At 36.8% G+C, this 7687-nt stretch overlaps 1 long non-coding RNA gene across 1 annotated transcript; it reads left to right on the forward strand.

Annotated features, from left to right (window-relative positions):
* Positions 1-1960: 1960 nt before the first annotated feature.
* On the forward strand, positions 1961-5101 carry LOC135289432 (uncharacterized). The gene is made up of 3 exons (XR_010352182.1): positions 1961-2077; positions 3469-3520; positions 4861-5101. It is a non-coding gene; the product is annotated as an uncharacterized LOC135289432 (long non-coding RNA).
* The last annotated feature ends 2586 nt before the right edge of the window (positions 5102-7687 follow it).

Here is a 7687-nt window from a genome sequence, read left to right on the forward strand (position 1 = left end):
GCCAAGGACAATGATTGTGCCAATAATAAAGCCTAAAACTATCTCCAGATCTCTTGTCCTACAGTCTTCTGCTAGACCCTAAGGCTATTTACCTACAAGTCTCTATAATTGCCAAAGATACTGTCTTTGGAAGTTTGGGGTTTTTTTTGCCAGAGTCATTTTTTAAAATTATTTCTCATTTGCCAAAGTAGCAACTTAAAGACAATAAAAAATATGGGAATAAAAGAAATACACAAATAATATAGTCTAGACTGTATAACAAAATCCCCATGTAATAGTGTATTTTTCCTCATTTACACATTATATTAAGCTTTGATGAATTAAAGTGTATTCCCACTTAGGTCGCGGCAGTGCAGATCTGAATGAAATACCACATTTATTTGGCAAGCAGAACTAGGTGGACAGTCTCATCACAGTTCATAATTCACTGTATGTCTAAATATTTTGAGTAACCAATGTTTTATTACAGCATAAACCAGTAACTGCTCTGTGACAAGAGCCTTGACTTAAAATCATATCAGAGAAAGTAGATAAGAAAACCCAAGGAAAGGTAACCAAGGTAATGTTATTTTTTAATTTCTATTTTTTTGGTAAGGTAAAGGTTTTGATTTTTTTTCATTTTCCTTGTCATGTGTTCCACATGGAACCAAGGACTTGGAAAGTCAGCTGGAATTTAGACATTCTTCAGCACCCATATAGTTCTGGCTCCATTTAACAGTTGACCTTAGCACTTTCATCAGTATCAGTGCACTGCATGTCTGTATCTGTGAATAGTATCTCTGAGAAATATTCATTAATAATGTGTAAATATATTTTGACAAAATAAAAGAACCATTAAGAAGTACGTATGATGACAATTATAAACAGGGTGAACTGAACTGCAGCTTTAATGGAAATAAATTGATTTGTGGCTGGATTTGATATCCTACAGTTTTGAGACACAAAAGTTAGCCAGAACTCACAGTCTTTGACATATTCCAATAAAGAAGTTAAACAAACAGTTTCATTTCATTTACAGTCTCAATTAACTTAAGATTTATGTAATGTTCATTATAAGTTTTTAAATCATTAAAATAACTCCATAATGTTTCCATTGATAACCAGCTGTAGAGCACTGTTCTGAAACAGGTGAGCACTAAGAGCAGGTAAGCTTTCCAAACCTCTCCCACTGGTGGGTTCCAAGATCCAGCATTCACCCCTATTCAGCTCCTGCTGACTTGTTGAGCAGAGTGAAATTCATTTCATATTTGAAATACACCTTAGGGGAAGGACTTTCTGGGCAAAATGATGCAGTCTGAGGCACAGACCAATATGTAGGTCAGAAGGGGTGCAGGCTACATGTCTGTTGTTAAAGACAAACTCTGAGACAAAAAGAGAAGACATACATATATTAATCAAACACGTTATGTCTGAAACAGGATGATAGATCACTCTGATTTTCAGCTCAGCTCTGGTTTCATTGCATCACTTTTCATTGATTTGGAAAGGTGTAGCAGCTGTTTAACGTTGATGGAGAGCAGAGATATTAGTAGAAAGGGTTGTATCTGGGCAAGTGTCTTTACATAATCCTGTAAATACCGTCTATGCTGTAAAACATCCTTTCCTTACATTATACACTCACTTCTGTTATATCACTGTGTCAAACACTTCAGTATGCCCCAAAACTCCACCCAAAAAAAATCCTATAAAAAGAAAAGGAATCCAACAAAACAACATTCTGACTCTCTGTTTACTACAGAGAGAGAGAATGAGATTACCTGGGAAACCAGAAAAGGAAGTGTGAAAAAATACACAGTGTTTAGTGATTTTCTTGGATGATCCCTACAGCAACCAGCAACACTGCTGTGTACAAATGCCAAGCTCTGCCTTTGTTTGTGTACTTCAAATACCCTGTCACTGTTACATCACAGCATATGATGAATTTCTATTCAAGCAAGCATTATATTATTACCTGCTGTGCCAGCAGTCACAGAGGTTGCACTTGCTACAAAGCTGCAAGAAGGCTGGCACTGCTTGCCAAAGTCTTTCTTCCTAAGGACCCTGCCCTCTCGCTTCAGGATCTGCAGGTATCAAGCAGGTAGGCAGATGTCTCTGTTGCAGAACACTAGATCTGGCTACTCACAATTGAGTAGAATTTTCCTGAACATCAAGGCCTATGCATCCAAAACTGGAAGAGGTGATTGGGATACAATTTCTCAGCTTGTGCTCTACACAGTGGCAGCTGTCTGACAGTTGCAATGCCATTGCCCAGAAGGTGAAGTACAAATGAACAGCCCAAGGAGAAAAATTCTGAGAGAAGAAGATCTCTTTACTAAACTTTGTTTCATAATTATCACTCAGCAAATCTGAGCTAGCATCATGTGAAGAAATTACCATAAGACAGTCAGCTTGAGCTGCTATATACTTCTGTAGTTAATTTGGTGGACGTGAAAGCGGATCCTTCTTTCTCCTTTCTACTGCCATTTTTGCATCCAAGAGCAAACTGTGAGGGAGAATAGAGTTTTGTCTTTCTTTGGCAAGGAGATGAAGTACGGTTTCAGATAAGCTAGATGAATAATAAAGAGCAAAGTGCTGCTGCAAAAGGCCATCAAACCTTATTAACACTTTGCCTGAACTTCTTGCTCTGAAGGTGGTTCTTGCTGAGAGACACTAACTCTGAAACACAATCTGCCATTTGTTAATACCTTCTAAGTAGAACGTAGGGCTGCCATATTAATCATCAAGACTTCTTAAAAAAACCCCAAAACCCAAACAATAAAACAAAAATCCGGAGCAAGCTGATGGATGGATCTAAAGGGAGATCAAATGGAGTGGACTTTTAGGTGTTATAGTGGCCAAAAAAATCCTGCTCAATTTCAGCATGTCATTCTAATAATTTGGCTCATTGATATTAAAGGCCTTTTCTAACATAAATTATTATTTCTGCAAATTTAGATGTCTTTAAATTATTATTATTCATTGGCTCATTTTCTTTTCTCTCCAAATTCCTATTTGTTATGTTTTTCTAGAAAACCTGTCTGTAGGTCATACAGGGAAATATCTGCCCTTGCTGCAGCTATAGGGAAAGAAGGCACAGGTGGTTTCTCAGCATTGAGGCAATATACTCCAGGGAAATTCAGCAGCTGCATTATTCCTAAATCAATTTTGCTATTAACCCAAGACATTTACACTGTCTACTGTATTGCACTAGTAAACATTTAAATTATATTCCACTCTCTGTTTCTTACTAAAAACGTGTTAATAGGGGAAGGGACTTAGGCACAAAGGTGCCAGAGCAAAACCACTGGGGGTTGACTATTGACACCATCTATACAACATGCAGCAGCTGCAGATTTATCAGCCCACACTGTAGCTTGAACTGGTTACTCACTGTAGTCAGTACATTAAGCAGGGACCATTTAAAACAACCATCATTTTTAAAAATTCTGTTTGAGAATTAAAACACCTTTTTTGCTTATTTGTTTGAAGGAAAAATTTTCAAGAAGTTCATCATTAGCAAGCCTCTTAATAGTATCTGCTGGTAAGTACCCATATCTTTTTTTCTTTTAAACACAAAAGTCACTCCTCTACCTTATGGGATTGGCAGAGGAGGGTAGCTCTTCTTCTCACACCTTTTCATCTAATACCAATTACAGCATTTGGATTGTGTTCAGTCTACAGGTAGTAAAGATATTTTAAAACACGCCGGATCAAAATTCAAAGCTCTATGCTTATAATGCATTGCAGAAACCTGCTTCAAGCAGAGTATCTTGAAGTGCCATGTGACAGAATGGATACAATTTTGAAAGGTTAATAGGTACAATAAATGTTCAGAGGTCAATGGCCATTTGGAAAATTTTATCCAAACTTTTAATGCTTTTGACATTGAAAGAATATTTCTTTTAGAGTAAGTTATATCTGATCATACAGGGTTTTTTTAAACAAAAAACCTGAAATACAGAAAGTTCCATTGATCATAAAATAATGAAGATTGACATGAAGAAATTGAAGTGTGTTTTGTTTGTTTGTTTAATTTTTTGGGTGTTTTTAAAATGTGTAAATATACATGATAAGTAATACCTTTATTTCTCTCTTTTAGGTCTTTTATGTTAAGGTTTTTATATATTCCAAAGTTTGAACTTGAAATGCACTTCACACAGAACCGTAAATAAATCTACCAAAAAATTTACAATAATTTTCTTATATATATATATATAATTATAATCCTGCAGTCTAGAGGTAAGAAACTTTCTAACAAAGGGGAGTTGAAAACCATTTTTTCTAGCCTGTGAACAGCATTTACAGGCCATTTTAAAGTATGAGCCACTATCATCTACACAAAAGGACACACATTCAATCAGGATTAAAATAGGGCAAAGAAAATTTACAAACAATTAGTACATTTCTGAACTGAAAGCTATCATCTATACACATAGAAATCAGCAGTCATGGAAATTATACCAAGCCCCCATATATTTAGTTTCTAGTAACAAAAAGAAAACACTGTCCAATTTGCTTGTAGATACCCATGAAAAAATTATTTACTTCAACACTTAAAAATTTATTGAAGCAGCTTGGAACTATTTGGAACAACGCATTTTCTTCTTAAAACTTCTGACATTTCTGTTTTGACTATCAAAACCAAGCTGAGAAAAAGAGCTGTTAGCTATTCAGGATTATTTTGATCTCTTCAGTTTTTGCTTTCAGTTGTGTTGTGTTTCAAATCAAGTATTGTAATATTAAAATCCATGTTCCATGGGGGCAGTGGTTGGAGACAGGGATGACACACACACACACACCAAAGCTCCATGGGACACACAGCCTGTCTTATTGTTGAGAGCCTTCTTATACAAGGAGTTCAAAACTGCCATGTCTCTACAGCTCAATGGCCTGATCCTCACACAGCCCAGCTCCTGGCCAGGGAGATGCCTGCAGCTCAGGATGGAACCTGATGGGTGAAGGTCCCTATGTAGATTTAAACCCAACCTATCCCTGCCTCATCTGAGGACCTGTCTACCTCTAGGCTGGCCAAGGCTGAATGTCTGATTCATTTGGCAGCTACAAGCTAGCTGCAAACCATGACAAAGTACAGCATGTTGAGTAAACTACATTGAAATTTTCAGCAGTAGACTGCATTTATATTTTGTGACCAGAAGAGTTCTAATCCAATTCACAAAATATTTTCACTTTGTTTTCCAAGGTTGCATTTCAATGTTTTTTCCAATACAGCTTTGGGAAAAGAAGCTAGAAATACTATTTTATCTACATATCAAAAACCAAAATTATACAAATATATCATTTTCTTTGGAGATAAACAGAATGTTTTGTCAGCAAAAAATGACCATCTGTAATACAGTTAAGAAGGAAAAATAAGTCAGTCTTGCTTCACAGTTCCAAAGATTTAAGTCATAGATAATTGGCTTTACTTTCCCCATCATGCATGTGAATAAAAATACTTGCTTTACGTGACTTTTTCATGTCATGTCTAAAAGCCACAACTCTTCAATTTTCCACAAAATATCACTCCTGATATTTATCAATGACTAGAAGTCATTGACTCTCTTCAATAAATGATTAAATTAATACCATTCCTTTGGAAAAATTATGTCCATGTGCATCCAGAGATATATCTATAATGTGTAATGACAGTCATTTGGAATTTGAAGAAAACTTCATTCAAAGCATACACATATCTACATTCAGAGCCCTGCCAGTTAGAAAAAAAAAATCTATTTTTAGTCAAAATGAATGCTATTAAAATGTTGGACTAGCTTTGTTAGCATCACAGGGAAGGGAAGGGAAGGGAAGGGAAGGGAAGGGAAGGGAAGGGAAGGGAAGGGAAGGGAAGGGAAGGGAAGGGAAGGGAAGGGAAGGGAAGGGAAGGGAAGGGAAGGGAAGGGAAGGGAAGGGAAGGGAAGGGAAGGGAAGGGAAGGGAAGGGAAGGGAAGGGAAGGGAAGGGAAGGGAAGGGAAGGGAAGGGAAGGGAAGGGAAGGGAAGGGAAGGGAAGGGAAGGGAAGGGAAGGGAAGGGAAGGGAAGGGAAGGGAAGGGAAGGGAAGGGAAGGGAAGGGAAGGGAAGGGAAGGGAAGGGAAGGGAAGGGAAGGGAAGGGAAGGGAAGGGAAGGGAAGGGAAGGGAACCCTTAAGTAATAGGAATATAGAAAGAACATAGTACTACTGAAAGACATAGAACTTTGATAAACTATGCTGCACATCTTCATTCCATTATTTAAAAAGTTAATATTTACCTAATGTATTCTTACCTTAACCATAAAAAAGGTATGCAGATGTTTAAGCAAAGTATTAAATGAATGGATTTTCAGTAAAGTGTCCTCTACCAGTGGGTCAAGACAGAAACACGTGTCCATCATCCATTTTTTCTAACCTTCATTTGATTTTCTTTCTCTAATTTCTGGTATAAAATAAATAAAATGTGTTCATATCATAGTATGGTACCTATTAAAGTTCAACTGGGAAGTCTATTTGTTTAAACTGAAGATTAAGAAGGTCTAGCCTATACATTATCCACGTAATAATCCTTCATTTCAAGTGGGAGATCAAAGGAAAAAATGGTAACCAATAAATGGGTATCCATATAACTAAAATTAAAAATGGCCAGAGGCTTAAGGTTAGTACCATTCCTAACCCAAAGCCTTTTCTAAAATCATATCCTTGATCTGTTATTGTTATAGCACTATTTTTTCTAACACACCAGCATTTCCTTTCTTTTAATTCTACATCTCTCCTCATGCAAGGCTTATTAGTCGCTAAAGTGAGAATATTCTCTTAACCAGTAGAAAACAGAGAGGAAGACAAAAAAAGAGAGAACACATTTAGCAGAACTGTAATCTGAGTGGGAGACTGCATTGAGCAAAGCTACCTTAATAAAGTACAACTGAACCATGCTTTACAGCAGCTTTCAAAAACAAAGATACCAATATTAAAAATCAGACAACATCAGTGGGGAAAAAAGAGGTTGGGGGTTGTTTGAAGAGGGTTTTTTTGTTGTTCTTGTTGTTTTTTATGGAAAACCTGAGACTCAGGGGTAGTAGCTTGTTTTAGACTTAACTCTTCCTCAGCACGTATTCATCTTACAGAACATGCCAGGCTTGAACCAGAAATCAAAATCAGGAACAGTAGTGCTTAATCATATCAAAACATGCTGAGGGATTGAAAGACCAATCCTGGTGTGTTTTCACATGGTAATCACCATGCTGTATTAAACAACAACACAGTAGGAAAGTAGCTATTAATTACGTTGATTGTTATGAGCATGGACTTTACATTCAAGGATTTTTACTTGAAGGGTGATGCTGATGTACTTTATTGTCTCAGAGGAAGAAATACCACATGGATTCAGATGTCACAGAATATCTTATTTCAAATTTGAAGTCCACTGACCATGAAAATCACCATCACAAAAGGAATTCATAAATGCAAGTCAAAGCCTTCACATCCACCCCATCTAGGCCATTTGCAGGAAGGAGGATCCAGCTGCTACAGACTGATGACTAGTTTCGTGTAATCACCTTCTACAGAATGCCTAGATGGGAAATAAAAATTGTTGCCATCACCTAAAATCTTATAGATCTTCATTTATTGAGGGGAATCCATCTTACCAGCTTTGACTTCCCAGAAAGATCAACATCATCCAATGTACAAAGTTTTCATTTTTCCACAGTTCATTAATATAATGCAGTGTCACTAAAT

Source organism: Passer domesticus, chromosome Z (assembly GCF_036417665.1).
Source record: "Passer domesticus isolate bPasDom1 chromosome Z, bPasDom1.hap1, whole genome shotgun sequence".
Classification (NCBI taxonomy): domain Eukaryota; kingdom Metazoa; phylum Chordata; class Aves; order Passeriformes; family Passeridae; genus Passer; species Passer domesticus.